At 45.8% G+C, this 24,076-nt stretch overlaps 2 protein-coding genes across 2 annotated transcripts in view; one reads left to right on the forward strand and one right to left on the reverse strand.

Moving 5' to 3' along the window:
- The window catches only part of LOC147701804 (myosin-10-like), a 633,212-nt gene that overhangs the window by 608,102 nt on the left and 1,034 nt on the right, over positions 1–24,076 (reverse strand). The window lies entirely within an intron of this gene.
- Positions 23,427–24,076, forward strand: part of MPV17L (MPV17 mitochondrial inner membrane protein like) — a 268,705-nt gene continuing 268,055 nt past the window's right edge. Inside the window, exon 1 of the transcript XR_015297477.1 lies at positions 23,427–23,550. The gene's annotated coding sequence lies outside the window, so the exon portion shown is untranslated. The remainder of the gene's footprint in view (positions 23,551–24,076) is intronic.

A 24,076-nucleotide genomic window follows, 5' to 3' on the forward strand; every position in this document is an offset into this window, starting at 1 on the left:
CAGAGGTCCCATACGGGGCAACTAGTCCAAAAGGTATCTCCAGTAAGCGCCACGGAGCTGTGTTGCAGAGGGTTGTAAAAAGGGGGCGTGCCCTTTGAACACCTCTCTGCAACACAGCTGCCTGGCGCATACTGGAGGTACCTAGTGGACTAGTTGGCTCACAGGGGACCTCAGGATTGAAGAGAGAGGAATTCATTACCCAATCTAAAAACGCGCCACAGGGCGTGTTTGCAAACATGTTACCTCAGGCCCCGCCCCCTTCCTTGAGATGTCACGAGTGATGCCATGAGTGATGTCACTGACCATGTCATGAGTGATGTAATATGTGACGTCATCAGCAGTGCATTGCGGGCGCGCGAGTTATAGTTAGCTGAACTAACTATAACGGGGGAATTTCAATGGTTTTGTATGAGTGAAATGTCCAGCCAACTATAACGTGTGAAACCTATGTTTTTTTAGTGAATTTCTAAGGTTTTTGAAATGCTAATTCCTAACTATAACGTGTGTGAAACCGATGGTTTTTTCAGTGAATATATATATAATATATTTATACTAACAGCTTGGAGAAGGAATTAGGTGCCAGCAACATTGATTCTCCTAAGGCTGGGAATAGGCAGATCAGCTCCCTTTTGTATGCGGATGACGCTGTGTTGATGGCAAGAACAAAGGTTGTCTCCCAAAAAGTATTAAACAAATATGTAACCTACATGGAGGATAGGGGCCTCAAACTGAATGCTAAAAAGTCCTTTGTGATGGGATCTGGCAAAGGTGGAGCCAGATGTAAGCAACTTAACGTGGCAGGCACCCAATTACAAGCTACAAAAACATTCCCATACCTATGAGTCACAATCGAGGCAACAGGGGCTTGGGGTCCTGAGGTGAAAAATAGATCGTTAGCTTTCAAACGCTTGGTTGTGGCTATAAAGCACTTTGCTAGAAAATTGGGCAGAAAACAACCAAAAATAATGCTCAGTATATATGTGGCCAAGTGTAGAAGTATTGCTCTGTATGGAGCAGGCATATGGGGATACCATGACGTGACGGCGCTCCAGATTATCGAAAATAACTTCTTTCAATACCTCCTGTCCCTTCAAAAAGTATGTCAAATTATAACTGTCATATGGAATTAGGAATGGATTACCTGACAGACTTGATTAAAACCCAGCCAATTCTTCTCTGGAGGAGAATCTGGGCGACGCCAGAATTGGGCCTAAATCGAGAAGTAATCAAGGACGTCATGGCATTAGCCAATGTAAAAAGAATCAAATGGCTTGAGTACGTGAGGAAAGCCCTGACGGACATCGAAAGGCCAGAATGGTATTATAAACCTGAACTAATTGGGAAAATCCCTAAGAAAGCCTTAAAAAAATCTTTGTATGGAACATTTTAACATCTTAAGGCTTGGGAACGAAGTCAGTAAAAGATCTGTGCTCGACCATCAGCCGCTGCTGACTACTTATAAAATACAACCATACTTAACTTTCGTTACTCTGGGATTTGAACGCTTTGTCCTGACTAGATTCAGGTTTAACATTTTTCACCACCTGGTCTCATATCCGGAGAAAAATGACTGGAATAGAACTTTGGCCCCATGCCCATGTGACAATGTATCCACCCAGTCTACCTTCCATCTTGTACTATTTTGCAAACTGTATAAAAAAGAGCGTGCTAGATGGTTGAAACAATATTTGAGAGGTGGGGCACGGAGGCAATGTAGGCCGGCTTATCTAAATCTCCAACAATTAGGAAACCCTCTATGTATTAGCTCTATGTCGATGTTTTTAAAAAGTGTTTTGAAATTTACGCAATTTATCATGAACTTCTCAATTATCGATTAATCATCCCAATTTGATTTAATACTTTTTTTTTACAATTATTTATTATATGTATTCGTAATGTGAAATTTTTGTATGAACTGCTTTTATGATTTTTAACTAAGGTGAAAATCGAATAAAGTAAATTGAATTGAATTGAGTGATGTAATATGTGACGTCATCAGCAGTGCATTGCGGGCGCGCGAGTTATAGTTAGCTGAACTAACTATAACGGGGGAATTTCAATGGTTTTGTATGAGTGAAATGTCCAGCTAACTATAACATGTGAAACCTATGTTTTTTTAGTGAATTTCTAAGGTTTTTTAAATGTTAATTCCTAACTATAACGTGTGTGAAACCGATGGTTTTTTCAGTGAATATATTTATATATATACACACACACACACACACACACACATACAGTATTTCTAGAGCGTGAACCTAACCAAAAGGCAGTGGAGTACTGTTCAGGGTCAAAGGTAAGCATAAAGTTATGAATGATAGGAGAGGTAGTGGAAAGTTAATGGATTGTGACATAGTAGTCTTAAAACAGGTAAGTCTTCAACTCTTTCCTAAATTGGAGTAGTGTTGGGGCCGTCTTTATGGATATGGAGATTCAGTTACAGAATCCTTCGTGCATAGATGGGAAGGGCCTATTACCTTGTCTTTTTTTGCTTTTTTACACTTCTGTCTGCAGTCTGATGGTGTCCTGGCCGTTAATGTGTTGAGAACAACCAGAGATGGTGACCTGGTCTATATGATAAGGAGGGAGGTGCTGGTTGCGATTGCTTTGTAAATGATACTCCAAGTGAAGACATTGTGAGATCTTTACTGGCACAGCAAGATTGTTTCCATAGTCAAGTCAAGACTGGACTAGGGATTTTATTACACGGGCATAGACCAAAAAGTCAACAAATGATAACACACATTTCTGGACTTTCTACTTTCAAAACCTGGCTGTCAAATGATACACATGAGTTAATATCTTCTCAGGTTGCACACCTTTTGGCTGACATGATTGGGGTAGAGATGGTGAGGGCAGGCCACCGACGCATATAATCATGGAAGACAAAAACTGCCTACAAGAATAAAAAAGCTGGATAAGACTAACCCAGCAGTGGCCCAAAGCCTTGCCCCAGGATGCCTACTAGTCTGCTACTGTACCAACCAGAAACAAGTGCTGCAGTTAGCGTAGTCTTGACAACATCAAAAGACGTGGTGAAGCAGTGGTGTTCTGCCTGCACCAAGCAGTTTACTCCAGTCACATAAGGAGACAGTTGTTTTAATGGTAAGACCAGCCTACTAGAGCCTAAATTGTCCACTGTCATCTGCATTTCATTGAAGAACATGCTTGAAGCTGTGGTGAAGAAGCCTGGGCGTATTTGCTTTTAATTCAACTCCAAATGTATTGTGATAAGAACATATACAGGAGTCAATGTAAAATTGCCCCACATTATTTTAGGCCCCAATGCTTCAGGGTTTTTTTTTCAGAAAAAAGAACAAAGTGATGGATGGAAATATTTTGTTTTAAAGTTAGTCATAGGAGATTACTTTGAGCCTCATTCCATTGCAGACATGGGCCGATCTAAATGTTAATTTGTTCACTGTATACTAAAAGTACTATCCAGTCGGAAATGCTAGGTATGTCTCCCCTGAAACAGAAGGCAAGCCACCTCAGACATGTTCCAGCTGTACTGGGAATAAGAGGTTTAGCTTGAGTCTCCAGACACAGCATGTAGGTAATTTTATAGGGAGCACGGCAAAACTGAACTGCTTCTAAGTGCTTAGGAGAGAGGACAATGAGGTGGGGTTAAGATGGTAGATTGCTCCCACATGATCACGAACGATGAAGAAAGTGGTGGATAAATAAGGATCGAAAGACACATACTGAGAAAGTGGCCAGGTGGAGATTAGGGGCTGAATCTATTATGTATTTTAACGGAAGGCACAGAATTGTGAGTGGGAAGTCTGGCAGCCAGTGGGGGCTTCTTATAAGCTTTGCATTTTTTTCTTCCCCATTGCGAAAAGAAAACAAGAGGCTTGTTTAATATTTGGACCTTTTGTGGTTATTTCATTTTAGAGAGAGAGATCAAGGTTGTTGCCCTGGCACAGGTGTGAATGGACTAGTGTGCTCATTGCAATGGAGTGATGTCAAGGAGAGATAAATGGCCCACACATATTTAAGCATTTTAGATACCTAAAATTATAAAATGGTCTTCGGCATTACAATTGTGATCAAACTTGACCTTTCATTTAAATTAAGTAGATTCAGTGAAAAGTAAATCCATTTGTATAGCCGGAAGTCGTTACTTTTTCAGCAACATATTGTGATGAACCTTGTCAAATAGTATGTATTTGTCCAATGACTGCAATGTGAACTTTTGTTGCTAAATACAACCTCCAACTCTGACACACAAGATGAAAAAATAAAAATAAATGAAAAAAAAGTCGTAAGATAGACAGATACAAATGAATTAATAGAACATAGGAGTTCTTTTTTTTAAGCATAAGTACTTCTAAAGCACTTGGTACACAACTACATTTACATTCAGTTAAATAAGAATGGTGCATCTCTTTTTCTCAATCAAACAATCAGTAGATTTGTAGAGCGCTACTTGTCACCCGTGATGATATCCAGGTGCTGGCAGGGTCCAGTTGATTAGCCAAATAACCAGGTCTTCAGGGACTTTCAGTACTCTGAAAGAGATGCGAGGTCCGTAGATGAAAGGGTAGCTTGTTCAGTGTCTTTGCTGCTAGTTAGAATGAGAGATCGCCAAGGAGCGATGTTCACATCTTCTACGTCAGATGTGGGGGAGTGAAGGTTAGAGAAAGGGATGCATAGTGGAGGTATCTGGTGGGCTGATGGGAGTTCAGGCAGTAGTTTAGGTAGGTGGGTCCTCAGTTGTGTAGGGCTTTGTATGCATGGGTCAGGAGCTTGAACTGGCATATTTTCCGTACAGGGAGCCAGGTTACTTCTATGTGGTTGGGGTGATGTGGGTTCATCTAGGGAGATTCAGGATGAGCCTGGCTGCATTGTTATGTATGGTCTGCAGTCGTTGGAGGAGATGAGCAGCGATTCCTGCATAGAGGGCAATGCCATAGTCCAGTCGGCTGGAGAAGAGGGCCTGGGGGATGGTGCGTCTTGAGTTTTGAGGTAGACGTTTGAATATCTTGCAAAGCATGCAGAGGATGAAAAAGCGGGGGGAGGAGACAGAGTTGACCTGAATCCTCATGATTAGCCTCTCGTCCAGAAAGATGTCTAAGTTCCTAGCGTGGTCAGTGGAGGTAGGAGTAGGTCAGAGTTATGAGGGGTACCAGGATGCATCCAATGGGGAGCTATTGTTTCCAAAAATCAGTACCTCCGTCTTGTCTGTGTTGAGCTTCAGGCAGTAGTCCTTCATCCGGCTGGTGAAGTCTGTCATGCAGTTGTGGAAGTTGGTCATGGCGCTGTTTTCAGAGAGGGAAAGGGTGAGTTATCGGCATAGGATATGATATTGAGTCCATGGGTTTTGGCGATGCTGGCCAGAGGTGTCATCTAGGTTTAGAAGAGTGTGGGACTGAGAGATGATCCTTGGGGTACTCCACAGATGATTTCCTTGGGTTTGGAGGTGAAGGGGGGAAAGGCATATTATTTTTGTTCTTCAGGTGACGAAAGAGGCAACCCATCTATGCACAGTTCCTTGGATGCCTATATTGTGCAGTCTTGTGAAGAGTGTGTGGGAGGAGACCGCATCGAAGGCTGCCGACAGGTGAAGAAGGATCAGAGCCGCAGTGTCCCCTCAGTGGAGTAGGGCTCAGATGTCGTCAGTAGCCACGATGAGGGCTGTCTCTGTGCTGTGGAATCCAGAATTGTGAGGAGTTGAGTATTAGGTTTCGTTCCAGATGTGAGGAGAGTTGTTGGTTGATGACATTTTCCGAGACTTTGGCCGGGAACAAGGAGACTGGTCAGTAGTTGTTGAGTTCGCTAGAGTCTGTCGATGGGTTCCTTAGTAGGGCGTTGACTTCTGTGTGTTTCCTGTACTCTGGGAAAGTAGGTGTGGCAATTGAGGTGCTGAACATGGTGAGTATGTGGCCAATTCTGGTGTTGTCTAGGTTGAATAAGTGGTGAAGGCATTGGTCAGTTGGAGCCCCTGGATGGACTAAGTTCATGATGGAGGTGGTATCCTGCGGGGCGAGCTGGCTCCATTTAGTTAGTTGGATGTCTGTGGTGGTAGCGGGGTCATTGTGTTGCTTGTATAAGTCGGTGGCCTTGGGGTGGGGTTTGATGTTTCTGTACGTGTTGGTGATCTTGCCGTGGAAGAAGTTTGCAAGGTTGTCATTGAGTTGTTCCTGTGAGAGGATAATGCTTTCTTGCAGCTGACAGGGAGGGAGAATTATTTGACGATGTTGAAGGGTTTTCTAATAAAGTTTTGAAAGTTACTGCAACTAGACTTTCACACTTGGTTTAGTTTTTGACCCCCATTGCCAAAGAATGCTTTTCTTCAACACTATTGAAGGTCCTACTAGAATACCTTAAAAGTCGAACTCCTCACTAGAAACTGGGACTCATAACGAATACGTAATAAAGCAGCTGATAAATAAAGTTAAAATACAACCATATTCTTTAGCCTCACAAACATGTTGGTCCAAAATAAAAAAACTCACAAAATAACACGTCAATTAGAGAGCCAGAATATTTGCTACACCCCTAACATAAATCTGCAACCAGACAATTTTCATTTCCACATCAACAGTTTAGTTCTATATTTTCTGAACACAATCTTCTATTGCATCAATCGCAGACCAGGTTATGATGCAGAAGCAAAGGTGATCCTCACGTTATTGTCATGTGGGATAAAGCTTTCGTGTGGCAATAATGCATGTTACATACAAGACTGGCCTGACTGTACGTAAATATGATTGTGTTTCATTTTGGAGCATGCATGTAACATGCATAGGGGCTGTTACAGGCAGACATTCTGAACGGTAGTGCTAAGCAACGTATGCTCGATCACCATGTTTCCTAACACTGGTCGAACTAACAAGACAGAAAAGGAAAACGTTCGACTTCGCTGTTCCAAGGACTGTAATCGCAACAGCATGAAATGACCTCATAGAGACCCATCTTAGAAGGCAGAGGGAAAAAAGTAGCATTCGCTTCTGCATGCTTCTCCAAAGCTACATTTTTGTAGAAAAGCAGGAGCCAAGCATAAATGAACCTTCCCGGCACCATAAAACAGCATTGGTTGTAAAGGTTTATAAGGTACTGATGACTGGGTATGGCTAGACACTTGGTGGGAGGGAAAACTGTACATGTTGGGGCTTATTTTGCTTTAAAAAGTAATAGAAGTTTAATGGCTGACAATATCTAGACAACTTGGTTAGGAAATAGGCTAAAAAGTTAGGAATGTGAAATGAAGCATGGATGAGCCGTTTTGACCTTCAACCTAACAAGCTCATTATCTGTGAAACGTTTTAAAAAATTATGATTATGATGCACGATTTGTAGACAAGTACTCCAAATTATGTAATCATATGATAGTGAAATATCAGACATTACGTGTGTTTGGGGGTAGAACGGTTGGGCTCCATTTCATCACCCACCACCTGCAGTTAAAGAGATTCTCTAACATGCATGTCTATCCATCTACAAACCCTCCCTGTGTAAGAGCAAAACAAGGTAGAAGAGGGATGAGGGGCAAATGCCAGTTCTCTTTTTCTCTAAAAAGGCTGCACTTCTCTTTTGGACTAAGGTGCTCCATCTGGCGCGACCCAGTTAATGAAAGGGGGCGGGGGAGAACACAACAATACTTTCCCAATCCATATCTATAAGTCTACTAACCAAGAACACAATCTGCTTAAATGCTAAGTGTTTTGGAACAATTTGTTAAATCTTGATGTTCAGATAACGTTACTCTTAAGAGGAAGAGATTCAATAATTAAGCAATGATATTTCTCTAGGGTCAGGGTTTCTAACTACAGAGCGCAAAACGTATATTTACCAAAATCTCACGGAGTCAGAGCACAGTGATGTTGATATGTCGGACAGACTCTAAGAATCCTTTCACTCAGAATATGCCTGAATGTTTTACTTCTATAATGTGGACCATCCGACACGGACAAACACATACTAAAAGTCCTTCCAATCAAGCTCCTGGACACTCCAATGGACAAAAAAGTGGCCCAACTCATCACGTCTGCAAAACCTTTTTTTCCCTTTACCTCTGCTGTATCCGACATTTTCCACCCACCCACTCAACATGAAACACAATTAGGCATCTCTGGCAAACCACTCATGTGAATTTTCTCCAGTCTTTGATTACTCTATTTAGTATCCTGGTGCTTTCGTCATACATTCCCTAACCCAGCAACGAACCTTAAAACTCTATGCCACGCCCATTTCTCTTCTCACTATATACCACCACCATGGATATCTTTCCCTCCTTTTGGTAATACCTTTGCACAGACAACAATGAAATCATCTTCATGTACCCACCTATCGCTTCCCACCTCCATTCCTGACTGCAATCTGACTTCGGATAACCCTAGGTTTCCAAATGTTGAAGTCTTCAAAAAGTATTATCCGCCCTGTAATTTTCCCACCTAAAACGCGCGTACCTTCACCCTCCACATACAACCTTTGCATGATTCTTTAATTACAAAATAATTTCCACCACCTCCATGGCAGGCATATTCAGTTCAGTTCATAATTCTTTATTCGGCACACAAATAGCAATAACATTCGTCTAATGAATAAAACAGACATAAGGTACAGAAATCAATGATTACTTTGGCCGAACAACATTTAAAAAAAAAAAAAACATGTAAACTAATCGACCAGGAGCACCAAGCAAATTAAAACAACCACTACATTCCCCTGGCTACCATATTCCAAATATGGAAGGAACATCAGCAAGATTCACTCACTTTTCCCATTCCACGCAGCATAAAGTCCTAATGAACACGCTAGTCATGAATAAAATTGATCACTGGAACAGTATCCCGGGTGTCTTATCTCAATATGTCCTCTTTTCACCCGCCTTCTGCTCTGCAGACAAAAAGCTCATAAATAACACTTAGGAAATACCATGACAGAGGAGTGTGGGTGAACTGGGTCAATGCACAGTGAAGGAAACAGAGAAAGCAAAATGATGAAAACAGGGTAAAAATACAGAGAGCGGAAAATAGAAAAAGTGACCTTGTAACAGAAAGGTAAAAAATAAAAATCATGATAAAAGTAAAATAATGGAGGGGGAGGAGCTACGTTAGCAAATAAGATGGCTGCATAAGCTCCCGGCTCCGTCGACCTCCGTCACTAGCTGACTAATCCTGCTATTTATCCTGACTTTGCGCCCGACCTCCGTGTGGCTGAAGAGTTGCAGATCCTAATGGTGCATTCCCGAAACTTTTGCCGGCTCGAATGATGGAGTTACACCGAGCTTCATTTTTCGGCCTAGCCCAGCGTGTGAGCCGGGGCCTCGAGTACTGATCTAGCCCGGTTTCAGTTGAATAACATCGGCCGCGGGACTTGGGCAGAGTCCGGTCTTTCGAAGTGGAGGTCATCGTTGCCCGATGCAGATGGCGGTCGAGTGGTCTGGTTGATGATAAAGGAGTGGCGACAAAATTGTCTGTGGCTGTAGGTGGGGGTCCCTCTCCCGGAGACCTTGCACCGCCTCCCGGGTTTAACGGGCTGGGGTCCCCGCTTGCTGCGCTGGAGTAAAAATCGCCGAATCGATAGGTCGCCCTCCGTTGCCGTCCGCCCGGCTCTTGTCTGCTCCCCCGGAGTTGTCCGGCCCTCCGGGATAAAAGACTTTGCTTGAAATCGAGCGTGAGGAGATGGATCGGACGGAGTGTGCTTTGTCACTGAGAACTGTAATGGCCGCCATCGGGGCACTTCACTATCAAGTGGACGCCATCATCCACAAAATGATCGATGTAGTTGAGACCAGATGTTTGAGACCGAACTCTGACCCTTTGCCAGCCCTGAAACAAGTTGAGTTTCCCGCGAAGCAGGTCTTAACTGAGGAAGAGGGCCCCGTGCAGACAAAAGAACTGATGCCCTTGATCAACGCTCGAGTAACAACTTGCGAGCTCGAGATTTCTGATAGCTTCTTACTCCCAACAGTATTGCCGCTTGAGATGGAACCACTCCTTTACTACTTTCTGGATTGACCTTACATCTTTCTCCCCCCGTATAGCTTCACTACGTTCATTGAGGAAGCGTTATCGAGACTTACTGTCGGTGGGGGAATATTTCACTGTGATTGATGCATTTCAAGACTTAATATTTTTGACTCGTTCCTGCTGCAATTGTTTAAACCTCCTTAGACACTTTGACTCTCCAGTCAGCACCTTTGTTCTAATGGTGGGAGCTCGCATGAAGGATCGTAAGGGCCAGGGATGAGCTTGACTGTCTGGGTTCGATATTAAGGCTATAATGGACACGGGATTCTGCTGCCTTTACCGATGCGGGAGGCTGCGCGGTTGTCATAACTTCCCCTATATAGTCTGCTAGTAATTTCTTTTGACCAAAATTTTTTTGGATCGTAGGGGTCGTTGCTTTTGGCGGGGGGGAGGGGAGACCGGGAGCATGTATGACAAATTCCTCCTCCACTTTTCCATGTTTGGTTCTTAGTTAGATGGGGCGACAGGCACACTGCTAGTTGGGGTTGGGCGGAAGCCTTATGCAGGGGTGCAGGGAGGGGGGAGGGGTGTTCGTTGTATTGTCTTTGTTGTGTTTCTATGTTTCACACTCCTACTCAAATCCTGGTAGTGGGTGCCTTCCTGTGGGGTTATCCTGATTGGTGGGCGAACGGGTCCTATGGGTGCTAGTGTTGCATTAGACTTTCCACAATGTTTTGTCTTTAATTGCTGTAAATGGATAACGATCGAAGTCCCGCTCATTGTTTCTATCGTATTGCCTCCGACAACCACTCGATTTCCTTGTATTTTTAAAATCCTGTTTTTAATGAGTGACGGACTGGTCAATAATGTCGATAAGTTGGATTGATAATTACTGTGTGCTGTAAGATCGTACGCCATTTTAACTCGAGATCTGCTTTCACCGTACGGATTCTCCGTTCCTTGCTCACCATTTATCAGTATAAGAATTGCTTACTCCGTGATGTAAGGCATCTGCCACTGTACTTTTTGGTTTTATTTTTCAATAATAAAAAGAAATATACAAAAAAAAGTAAAATAATGTGGAGAGTAAAAAAGATGGAAAGTTAGAAAAGTGAAAGAAAGACAGAGGAGGAAGAAAGGCTACAATTTAGGAAACGTGAAAGGAAAGAAGGAATAGGTGAAAGGCAGGATTCAATAGTGAAAGGATAGAAGGAGGGGTGAAAAGATCAATTGATGGAAAATGGACATATGTGTGAAAGGATGGATGAAGGAAGACAGAAATGACGGATGGGTGAAGGGTGGATGTATAATGAAATGGTGAAAGGAACGATGGAGTGGTAAAAGGTGGAGGGATAGATGAGTGAAGGGATGGATGAATGGATGGATGGATGGATGGATGGATGGATGGATGGACTGAAGGGGTGGATGGTGAGAGCATGAAAGGTTAGGGAACTCTTTTAAGTAAGATCGGATTTGCTTACTTCATGTGCTCTGCATGATTAGAGGTATGATTCAGGTGGGAAGTATTTCAGTTGTGTGCTACTCCCCTGGACTCCCACTACCAGTAGAAAACGACCAACTAGCTACAAAATATAGAGCTCTGTTCAAATGGCTCACCACTACGCATTTAATTGATCTGTGGTAGAGATGAGCGAATTTTGCGGATCTCGCGTTCGCGAATTTTGCGGATTCGCAATCCGCAAAATCCGCGAATTCCCGCGAATTTTTTTTTTTTGTGTTCGCCCGTGTTTCTGCCAGTTCGCGAGGGTTTTTACAATTTCGCAATTTGCGAACTTACCTGTCGGGTCGCAAGTTTTGCGAACTTGTTGTTTCTACGTGTCCAGCCTGTTTGGGACACTCTTCTTCATCACTGCCACTCTCTGTCACCACTGCCACTCTCTGACTACTCATGCCACCCTCTGGCCCACCCATGCCACCCTCTGTTTCATCACCACACCCTCTGGTTGTCCAGTGTACATTATTTTCGGCAAAGCAAAGCACACCTTCCCTGCCTCAAGTGACCTGAATTAATTTGGGGCTGATTAATGTGTCACAGAATATTTTTTTAGCTGGCACCTGCTTCCTTAGTGCACCCTGATTAGTGATCTTTTGCACTTGCTAAGTGCTTTCATTGTTGCAAAATTAGTTACAACACCTGCCCTGCCCCAACTGACAATAATGAATTAGGGGCTGATTAATGGATTTTAACTTCCAGCCTGGCTCCTGCTTGTCTCCCTTAGCTGTAATTCAGGACCTTTGTGGCATATGTGTAACTATTCTGAGGTTCAGAGCAGGGTCACATAATAGTTTCAACTGGCAACTGAACTCTGGAGGGGCCCCTCAGGAAGCACTACAGGAAATGGCTACTAATGATGAGCCTGAACTTTTGAACCTGGTAAGTAGTTACTTTCAGTTTTGCTAAGATCGTATTTCTGCAATTTTGCACTTATTCGCGGGGCGCGAACTCACGCGAACAGTGCGAGCAGTGCGAGCAAAATCCGCTGCTCGCGGATTTGCGGATTTTGCGGGAGATTTGCGAATCTCGCGGATTGCGGATTTCCCGAAAATCCGCAAAATCCGCGAGCGGAACGGATTTTCCGCCCATGCCTAATCTGTGGCTCCTCCCCATCAAGCCTCATCACTGACAAACTTCTAAACCAAACATTGAGCAACCTACAATATGCCAGCGAAAATTCACTCACTCAAATCTTCCTACCAGTTTTTTTTAGCATAGTTAGTGTTTAATATATACATATATATTATAGCTTTGATTTTACTATGTGTCTGATTCCAGACCAAATCTAATAATGCCATAATTTCGCTATTTAACAACTCAAATCACCAATGTTCCCATGTGCTATATTTGATCATGTTTTTTTGCGCTTTGAAAAAGTTTCACTTTTTATTAATGCCTGAAGAACTTCTAGGGTTTTACACCATAGGCAAGTGACAGGCACAAGATATGTGCGCTTGACTGTACTGAGGAAAAATCTCTGCTTCATAGCTTTTCTTTTATTGCGCTCTGTACAATTCTGTGGTGCCTGTATTCCGCACAGAGAAGTATGGAGCCTCAAGTCTGCATTCCCCCAGAGAAATCACTTTCCCATGCTTGGCTTGAGTGAGACAACAGAAAAGAGTACTTCTTTCTATGAAAATGTATAATTATAACATTCAGCATGTAAATCTCACTTCATCTGCAGTTCATAATAGGTTCTTACAATAATCCAGGGGCAGCTCCTTCGTAATGGCCGTGGAGCATCGCCCCACTGGTCAGACTCAGTCACAATAACATAAAATGATATTTAATATCATGACTGGCTCTGGCGTCTGTGGAGGGCGGAGCGGGCCGGGCCATGACAGGGGGGAGCAGTAGGCTCTTAGAAGTGCGCATGTCAGTTTGGCTGGCTGTCTTAGGCCGGCCAAACAGACATGGGCACTACTATTTCTCCAACCCCACTGTGTTGCACAGCTGAATTGGAGAAAAGCCACAGGCTCCTCTGGACTGTCTAAGCAGCAGACCATGCCACTCAGACCAATCCTGGCACTGCTCTCATAGAATGAGAGCAGCGTCTGGATTGGCCTCTGCTTTCCAAGAGACTGTCAGGGGAGAAGCACCCAGGGGGCCATCAGCGTCGAGGCAGCGACAGGTAAAGTTTTTTTCAAATAATATTTCTACCCAAAATCCCCCCCTCACCCCCCCCGTCCTGCCTCTCCCCCCCACTTGTTGTGCAGTGGCCACCACTGCAATAATTTTGCATTTAAGCTGTGAAAAATCCTTACGTGCAAAGCAATCAAACCCTATAATTTGGAATGCTGCAGAGGAACTGTGCCAGCCAGTGGGCCAAGCAGTTGAACCCTGTAGACATGAGTGAGACAACAAGTTAACAGGAAGAGCCGAGCCAGAGCTGAGTGAAGGGTCTGACTTAGTTCTTAGAGCTTGTGCACAATGAGAGCCCTGAAAAGGGTTGCCATGAAAATCATAGAGCAAACCTCACGTCAAATATGATAACGTCTCTTCAAAATTTGAAAAAATAATTTTTAACATGTGGAAATGTTGGCATTAATAAGTACTGCACTTTTTAAAAGTTATAGGTGTTGAACATATACCACCAGTGAACTAAGAGGCAAGACAGTTGTCATGTAAACCTTGTTTGTGGCCCAGATTATTATAGAGCCACATTGTAGTCTATGGAAGCAAACAAATAGGTGTTTGTACAACTGGTATTCTGAACTCACATATTTGAAAGTACTTTCATACAATATAAGGAGGAAAAAACTGTTTTGGTGAAATAAAATATTTGCCAAAGATTACCCAATCTGAACAGGTAAACACAATTTATCCAGCTTTTCTGGTGTCACATTACACAAATTAACGACTAAATGGGTACCTATGTGTACTTCTTTTTAATTTTACAGCTTTGTTTTCAACTCTTGATGCAATTTTTATAAAGTGTGCACTTGACTCAGAGGTGATGGAGCACTTCACATGAGCACCAGTTACATTACACAAGGTTGTGTTCATTTTTATAGCGATAGAGAGAGCATGTGATTTGTCTAGTATCACAGGATGTTTTGCCAACGCGGAAATACAAACCTGGTTTCCTAGTTACAAAGTTTGCAGCTCTGTCCATAACACCACATCCTGGATAGTGGGTGGGAGAGCGTAAGGCAGGCAGACGCCACTTCAAAGCAGTTGCGGCCCGCATGACTCAAGGGTGGGGGGAGGTTCGGGGGTGGAGGTTAATTTAAAAAAAATAAGCGTACCTTCCTGGGCCCGCGCCGTCTCAGCTCCTGGCCGGGTCCCATGGAAAAGAAAGCAGACAGCCTCCCTTCCCTCCCCTAAGCCAATCACAACGCTGCAATGGCAGCATTGTGATTGGCTGGGACGCCGACCACATAGGCATCTATCGGGAGGCCATTTTCTCCATGTAAGCTGCGTGCAGCCTTCATGGAGAAAATGCAGAGTGTGTATGACTGGTTTGGTCGGCCCTGGGGCCGTCCAAACAGTCAATGCCCTCAGTAATGGGCAAGCCACTGCTCCCCAAGCCGGGCTGAAGACGACTGGAATGCCAGAAATCAGTCCTCGGAAGCTTGTTTCCGGTCCAGGGAAGGCATGTCTTGGCAGTTCGGGCTGGACTGTTCCCATGAGGCACAGGGTCAGACTGATTTGTATATGGCCATGTCTGCACTGGGGTGGTGTGGAGTGCAAAAAAACGATGGATTTAGGACCAGATCTCTGTACTGGGGTGAATGTATGACATTGTTCTGCATTCTGTCTATCAACTGTGGTTTTTGCATTTGTCACCCCGAGTGGGATGGATATGCTCAGACGTGAGTCCCATGCACTCCACACCACTGGATTCAAGCAAGCCGGGCTGAAGACGGCTGGAATGCCAGAAACCGGTTCTCGGAAGCTTGTTTCCGGTCCAGGGAAGGCATGGCTTGGCAGTTCGGGCTGGACTGTTCCCATGAGGCACAGGGTCAGACTGATTTGCATATGGCCATGTCTGCACGGGGGGGTGTGGAGTGCAAAAAAACGATGGATTTAGGCCCATATCTCTGTACTGGGGTGAATGTATGACATTGTTCTGCATTCTGTCCATCAACTGTGGTTTTTAGGGCTCGGCCTTCGTCACCACGAAGTGGGGCGGAGCTTCGAGCTCTTATGTTAAAGAAAAAAAAAGTTTCTTTAGGGCTCCGGCCAGAAACATTCCTTAGTGTTTTATGGCATCTGCATAGTGATTCGTCTTCGCTGTGCTGTCTTTTTAGTAGCCTTGACGCGATAGGCTATACGTGATTATCAGCCGCCATTTTTGGCATTTTGTCTGTGGTTACGCGCACAGCAGTCCATTAATTTAAATTAGGAGCTGTCAAGGTGCCGCGTTCCCTGCGGAGATAATTGAAAGCATATGCCTGCAGTGGCGCGTGCGCGAGGCCGAGAGCTGAGCACGATGACTCCATGCCACAGTGTAAGAAAGCGTCCGCATGCACGGCAGTCCATTAATTTAAATTAGGAGCTGTCAGGGTGCCGCGTTCCCTGCGGAGATAATTGAAAGCATATGCCTGCAGTGGCGCGCGCGCGAGGCCGAGAGCTGAGCACGATGACTCCATGCCATAGTGTAAGAAAGCGTCCGCATCAAAGGAAAGTGTAAAACCTTTAAAAAAAAAAAAGTGAAAAAGCGAGAAGTTTCCTGTAGCTTCAAGGCCAGTCACAGTACTTTTTAAGATACCTTGCAGATTCTTGAAGGTAAGACAAGCACCCTTGCCTCGCCAATCCGCGTGTCTTCTGAAATAAAAGTGCGCAGGCTTTCAAGATTTCTGAAAAAATATTTCTAGGGTTGCACGAACATTTGCCTCTTGTCTGCGAGGAGTGATTTCCGTTGCTGTTTTCTCCTCCCTTCAATATGTTAGAGTTTAACAGAGATTTTCGCAATACACAAAAACACCTATGTAGATTGCGGCGTGTGTTATTTATCGTCGCCATGAGTTGATTTTTACGTACGTATTTCATGCACACGTTCTTCCAGGTTTGAGTACATATATTTTTTTTTACCCCCATAATAACGCTTCATCGCTTTGCTTCCGCACCACAGACCTCGTTTTCTCACAGTTTTTAAATATATTTAATTTGAAGTGAAACGTGTTCCTGCAAATGCCTTTTCTGGTCCTTAAGGTTCGTGTTTAATAGAAGTGTATAAAAGGGGACTCTTTTGCGTCTTTATTTGGAGTAATTCCGCCAGTTATGTAGCATGATGCGCTATTCATTTCATGTGTATAGCGCTTACTGGAAGCTGCGTTGAAGCGCTCTACTAAGTCATGTTAGTACTTGCAAGTGCTAGCCAATGACATATAAAAACGATATGACAATAGTCACCATTTGCAGCGGTACCACATTTAATATTTTCAATATTAGGATTACTGCCTAAACTCGGTGCTTACATTGTCAATGTCTTGTGTATTTGGGTCGGAGTGTGGTGAGCCTGGACTCAGGAGTAAATATAATATTTTTCAAAAACTGATGTAGAGGACACTGCGCGGTGCTTATGGCGCTTTACTGCCCGTTGTTGGTATTCCCACCAAAAGGATTCTCCTTTTATCCACATCAAAAGGATGAAATGCTGAGCCAGTCCCGCTTTCATTCAAACCGGCGAAGTGAAGCTATCAGGCAGCACTCACAACCTGCCACACGCGACTGCAGCAGGCGCACGCTGCCACTGAACTATACGAGGAGCGCGGGAAATTAAAGGAGGCGCTTCAGGGGGTTCTGGCAAAACAGAGAATATTCGTGCAGTCTGCTCTGCTCTGGGTGAGGTGAGAGGACGGACGGAAAACAGAGAGAGAAGAGGGCCGGGTCAATATGAGAAGAACAGCACGACACATGGAAGTAAAGAAAACACGGCTTGTGTGCCGCAGAAAGAGGAAAGTGATTAGATGCTAAATTTTGAGGAAAACAGAGGACTTAAGGTAATAGAAGTGGGAGAAAGGTGTAAAAAAAGGAAAAACACGATGCCAAAATAAGCGCTGCACGTGGTCAGAGGTAGATCAACAACCGGTAAAACAGAGAAAGAAATAAAAATTGAAGCAAGAAGGAATTTAACAGAAAGATGAAACGGCACCCAAAATAAACTAAAAACGGCAGAAATAAATCACAAAAGGCAAAGGTGAAACAAAGGGCAAAACAGAGCGAAGGTCATGGAGGCAGAAACTGTGGTTAAGGGAAACGGAGGGATGAAAGAACAGACAGAGAACAGAGCAAAGTAGGAGAGAACATGAACAAATGCAAACCAACCTTAAATAGAGAGGCAGGGAAAGATGGGAACCGCAAGTGTGACAGAAAAAGACAGGCACATTTGAATCTGGAGTTTATGTATTTATTATAATAATTGTGATCTAATTATGTCGTAGGTGGTAAAAGGGATGCACCAGGCGCGCAACACCCATTGAACTCACCGGGCTTCAGCCCCCCCCGCCCCCCCCGTCGTGTGTGGCAGCCCGGGAGTGGTAGCGCAGAGTGGTAGTGCAGAGTGGTAGTGCAGAGTGGTAGTGCAGAGTGGTAGTGCAGAGTGGTAGTGCAGAGTGGTAGTGCAGAGTGGTAGTGCAGGGTGCAGAGTGGTAGTGCAGAGTGCAGAGTGGTAGTGCAGAGTGCAGAGTGGTAGTGCAGAGTGGTAGTGCAGAGTGCAGAGTGGTAGTGCAGAGTGGTAGTGCAGAGTGCAGAGTGGTTGTGCAGAGTGCAGAGTGGTAGTGCAGAGTGCCTAAAACACATTTCCATTTACAATGCCATTATCTCTAACTTAAAACAAACCTGAGCCCTAATGCATTCCTAATGCTTGTTGCATTTGTCACCTCTAATACATAGCTGTCTTCACAGCTTTCAATGGTTATGTACTGTCTGATATGGAGTACCTTCACTTCTTTGATATGAAAGGGAGAGCACTATCACTTGTCAGCGACAAATGTGCACTCTGACAGTGTTCATATGTTATGTTATGTTAGTTACATTTTAATGCGCAACAGCTGCTCCAGCGAAGGAGCGTCCTGGCGCAGGGAAAGGTAAACACAACACAACACTAGGTCCGGTAACAAAAGCAAACAGTAAAACTAGAAACAATTAAAACAGGAAGGTTTTCAGGGCCCTACGAAAAGACATTAAGTCATTCGAAAGGCGGATTTCCAAGGGGAGCGCATTCCAGAGGGTTGCGGCTTTCACGCGGAAGGAGCGACCCCCCATCCGACTTAGTCTGAAGCGGGGGACGACCACCAAGGACTGTCCAAGGGAACGTAGTGAGCGGGTAGGAACATAGGGAGAGATCAGGGTATTCAGTATTCCGGGTGCCAACTCTCTCAGAATTTTAAAAACCAGGCAGAGAGCCTTAAATTGGATACGCTTGCATATCGGGAGCCAGTGCAAGGACCGCAGGGTGTTAGAGGTAGGGCAGGTTCGAGGCAGACCAACCACCGCCCTAGCCGCCGCGTTCTGGACTCGTTGTAAACGGAGAATCTCGGCTTGGTTCGCTCCTAAAAGGAGAGAACTGGCGTAATCCAACCGCGAGATGATCATTGCTTGAACGACCAGCTGTCTAGTAGGAGCATCGAAAAATCGCAGCAGGGGTCTTAGCCCGCGTAGTACTCCAAAACAGCAGGCCGCCACTCTCTTTGTATGAGTCACAAAGCTTAGCGTGTGGTCAAGCCATACTCCGAGGTTCCTGAGTTCCAGGACAGGGGCCGGCGCTGATCCCAGCTCTGGAGGCCACCATTCGTCCCCCCAGTGGTCCGCTTCCCTTCCAACGATCATCACCTCTGTTTTTGACGCGTTCAGCTGGAGACAGTTGTTATTCATCCAGCTGGCCACCTCTCTCAGTCCACTTCGGAACCTGAGGGCATCCTGCTTGGCATCCCCGCTGATCGTAACCGCCAACTGAGTGTCGTCAGCATAGGAGACCATGGTAAGGCCCCATTGCCTGACGACCTCAGCCAGCGGCTGCACGTACAGATTAAAAAGCGTGGGACTCAGCGAGGAGCCCTGAGGGACCCCCAGGTCCAAAGGATGGTACTTGGACTGAAAAGGAGGGGTGGCAACGCAGAAGGAGCGATCACTGAGGAAGGAGCGGAACCACTGCAGAGCTGACCCACAGATGCCAATGTCCTGCAGGCGGTGTAGCAGGATGCGATGGGAGACAGTGTCAAAGGCAGCGCTCAGGTCTAGTAAAATAAGCGCTGCCGTTTGACCTGCATCGAGCACACTTCGCAAATGCTCAACCATTGCCAGAAGGGCCGTCTCAGTGCTGTGGCCAGCACGAAACCCATTCTGCGTGGGATCCAGGACATTCACAAGGGTCATATGCTCCGTGAGGGCCCGATTTACATGGGCCTCCATAACCTTGGCCGGCCAAGGGAGCAAAGATATAGGGCGGTAGTTTTCAGGTCTCGATGGATCCAAAGATGGTTTTTTTAGGATCGGGGAAACCACTGCTTGCTTCCATTTGGCAGGGACCAGGCCAGAGGCTAGGGAGAGGTTAATCAGGGAGCACACTGCTGTGCGGCCCTGAAAAGCAACGTCCCTGAAAAGAGCAGATCTTACCGGGTCTGCAGGCGATCCAGACTTGACTCGCAGGGCCCACTTTGCGAACTCCTCATTGGAGATGGTAGGGAGGGAGTGCAGCGATGGACAGCTGCTAGAGCCGCTCCAGGGAATCACAGGAGACAGTGTGCTTGGAAACGCCAGATAGATCTTCCTGACTTTATCCAAAAAGAAGGTGGCTAGGGCTTCACAGTGGGCAGTGGAACTGTCCAGCTGTGGGGGAACTCTCTTTGCCATTAAGTCTTTTATAGTTTTAAAGATGTTTAGTCGGGTTAAGGCTGTTCCGAAATTCGGCTGCGTAAAACGCCGCCCGGGCCCTGCATATAGCTCGATGGTAAAGCTTAACTAAGGCCAGGTAGATGGATTTCTTGTCGGCATCGTACGACTTACGCCACACCCTTTCCGCCCGTCTGCAAGAGGACTTCATTGCACGCAGCGCGCTGTCATACCAAGGGCTAGCCTGCCGGGAACTGGACTTGCTGGAGATGATGGGTACCAGGACGTCCAACGCCCTGGTAATCCAGTTACAGAACCGGTCATAGCCCGAAGTGGCGTTCAGCAGGGGACCTAATGGCTCAGCACCCAAAATGCGGTGAAGGTCCTCTAACCTAAGTTTGTTCCAGTGACGCCGGGGTATCCGCAAAGGAGGCGGTATAGTGGGATTAGCAGGGAGGGGAAGCCAAGCAGACACCAGATAGTGGTCAGACCATATCACAGGGTCGACCGCCACAATCCGAACATCAGAGAGAGTGGTAAAAAACGGATCAAGGGTGTGGCCGGCCGCGTGTGTAGGTTGAGCAATAAGCTGGATCAACTGCAAAGCCTCTAAATCGGCCAAAAAACCACTGATGGCCAGAGAGTCTAGCCTATCAAAGTGGAGCTTTAGGTCGCCCAAGATAGAAAAGTTAGCACATCCACTAGCCAAGAGGCTCACAGCCTCCAGAAAGGCACCTCTAAAAGCTACATCGCTGCCTGGAGGGCGATAGACAACCATCCCTGACAGCGAGAACTGAGGGCTGATGGAAACCTTAAACAGCGCACTCTCACATCCAGCAATCTGCAAGACCGTCCAGGTACATGTATAGGCGGATCTGATAAATAAGGCGATCCCACCACCTCTAGAATGGCGGTTAGACCTAAAGCATGTATAGCCCGGAGGACAGGCAAGATTGACTATGGCGTCATCAGTATCTTGTAGCCAGGTTTCAGTTACAGCCAACAGATCTGGTGTTTTATCCAGAATGAGGTCAGCCACAGACAGATGGTGTTTCACTAGAGATCTGGTGTTCAGATTTAAAAAACGTAGACCAGCTCCCAAGCTACCAGGCAACGGAGAGAGACCAGGAGGAGCTCGTGGGGCAGGAGAAGTGGCGAGCTCGCGAATACCTACAGGCTGGTCCAATGACCATCTGTTGCAAGCACACTGAAACGGGCCACACAGCGGATGGTGGGGTGTGGTAGAGCAGCGTGGGAGAGTATCTCTGATGGCAAGAAGCGCGGCACCGGAATACCTAATCATCCTGACAGGGCGACAGCTACGGGCACACAAATATACACTAGGTAAAGATAAAAGATAAAATCCCTGGCGTACCGCGCGTACTTAGCGCGGACGGGCGCAGACGGGCAGACTCTGGCTCGACTCCGGCGCGAGTCAGGCGTCACCGCTGCGCTAGCAGAGTGAGCTTTAAATACCAGCTCACCTGGGCAACATGAAGCGCTAGAGCGCTGCAGCAAGTGGCCCAGGAGGCAGAGACCACCCCAAGATGGCGGCCAAGCGCCACGAAGAAATAACAAAACCGGTGAAATTCCGCGAAAAAACGCGGTGGGGGCACAATTTAAATGCAGGTATGAGGCCAGAAACAATTATGCAATTAAAACGAGGCTCCAAACAAAATAGTGCAAATGTTAGAAAACGAGGTTTAAAATCAATAATAAGCGCAGCACGCTTAAATGCGACTAGTATAGCGCATGCAGGCACCTTTCCCAAGGGAGGACAATGGGAGAGCTCGCCTTAAATACCAGCTCACCTGGGCAACATGAAGCGCTAGAGCGCTGCAGCAAGTGGCCCAGGAGGCAGAGACCACCCCAAGATGGCGGCCAAGCGCCACGAAGAAATAACAAAACCGGTGAAATTCCGCGAAAAAACGCGGTGGGGGCACAATTTAAATGCAGGTTAATATGCATTTTTACATTTCCGTTTCAAGCAGTATCCGTATTTGGGTTCAGATCCTATGGGACAGCCTATGGGGAAATTGTTTCTACTGTTAAACCTTTGCTTGCAATCGAAGTGTGAACATCTAATGTGATTAAAGCCATACACTTGAATATTTTCAATGATGGAAAACAGTCATGCACTGTAATATATAAATTCAATTATACTGGCCTGTTCACATATTAGAAAAATCACATAAAGCTGATATTTTTCCTCTTATCAGTGCATACTTTAAACATTAATACTTTAAACAGTAAATGCAAGAAGGAAACACTTTAAATCTGTTCTGCAGCTGCCCTAATGACGCCTGACTTATAATTAAAGTAAACAAAGCTAGAAAGGCACTGTTAAAAGTGAATACGGACGATTTCATATAAAGTGCTAGAAAAGTATCATGTCCAGGCCTTTGCAGAATCTTAAAACGTGACCAGATGGGTGGTATTTTTCTCTGGGAAAGATAGCAAACCTACTCCTTTGGTTAATTCCACAGATCTGATTCTATAATACATATGCTACACTGGTGGTCGCATATGCCACCCACTCTCAGCCCCACCTCGAGTGGATGTGCCACTCTAGAGCAGAGGTCTTCACTCTGGGGAACTTAAGTGATCTGAGGGCGGGCGGGAGGAGGAGGGGTGCCAGACTCTGGCCAAGAGAAACATCATGCTTTGTTTGCAGTGATAAAAAATGAGCAGCAGTAAGCCACTTTGTAATGGGCCATCACTAAAATCTTTTGTCATTTATTTCCTGACTGGGAGTATGTGTAATAGGGGTCACATAACAGCTGCACTGTTTAAATATGTTGAGACATATTTAAACATTGGCAATTTAACAGAATAGTTGTGAAAAATTAAGGGGGGCGATTATTATTATTTTTTATAGTGGGTAGAAATTTGAAGACTACTGTTCTAGAGCCAGATGAAGAGAACGCTACACGTGTGACGAAAGAGGTGGGCTGCCATAAAATGTGTTAAGTAGTTTCACTAGACCGGGGCCTTGGGAGCTAAGATAATTTAAGTCAGCTCTGACTCCCCTACATTTGCATAACTGATACTACTCTGCAGAAATGTTGGCAGATCCTCGCAGAATGGCTGAGGGCGATATATGACACACACGATTGGCGGCCCTGTCAAATGGGACAGGCCGACGGCAGCAGGGTGACATGTGCCCAGCAGTGGCTGGCACCGCCCCCAGCGTGGCCGTACGTAGCCAGAGCCTCATAGCAACGCGACAGGAGCCGGGGTCGACTGCTCTGACTTCAGCCAGCCGCTGCCTGGGGAGCTGACCCTGCAGTCCCGCCGCCCCCTCAGGACTCCGGCCGAAGGCTCAAGCTGCCCCGCACTGTAAGTTTTGCTCGATCAAAAGGGGCCGAAGGCCAGCGAAGCGGGGCCGGTGCAAGGGATCCACATGCTGGCTGGCACACATTTAAAAGTGGGGTTGGACAGAGAAGAACAAGGCGCTGCCGCGACCAGAAGTGATTTGGCTAATGGGTGTATAGGTGCGTAGGCTCGGCCATAGCCCCCTAAACTCAAACAGAACCGTGTCAGACAGAAGCACCTCGTGTGCCCCCGAGCCCCGGCCTCCCCGGCGCATGCCAGTCAGCTGCGCGTGGCTTCTTCCACGGAGATCCCTCGGTGTCACTAGGTAGAGGATGCTGATGCACAGCACCATCTGGCTGTCACGTCTCTCACAGGCTGTCACCCCTGCATCGCCCCTCCCCTTTACCTCCCCGCCCATAAATCCTCATCAGAGGGAGTTAAGTTCCACAGCTATCCAGGGAGCGATGGCTCAACTCCTAGTCCGAGTACAAATTGAGAGGAAATGGTCATAAAATTCACATGGGCAGGGTTCATCACCCCCAAACACCAT

Source organism: Lissotriton vulgaris, chromosome 7, assembly GCF_964263255.1.
Source record: "Lissotriton vulgaris chromosome 7, aLisVul1.2, whole genome shotgun sequence".
Classification (NCBI taxonomy): Eukaryota; Metazoa; Chordata; class Amphibia; order Caudata; family Salamandridae; genus Lissotriton; species Lissotriton vulgaris.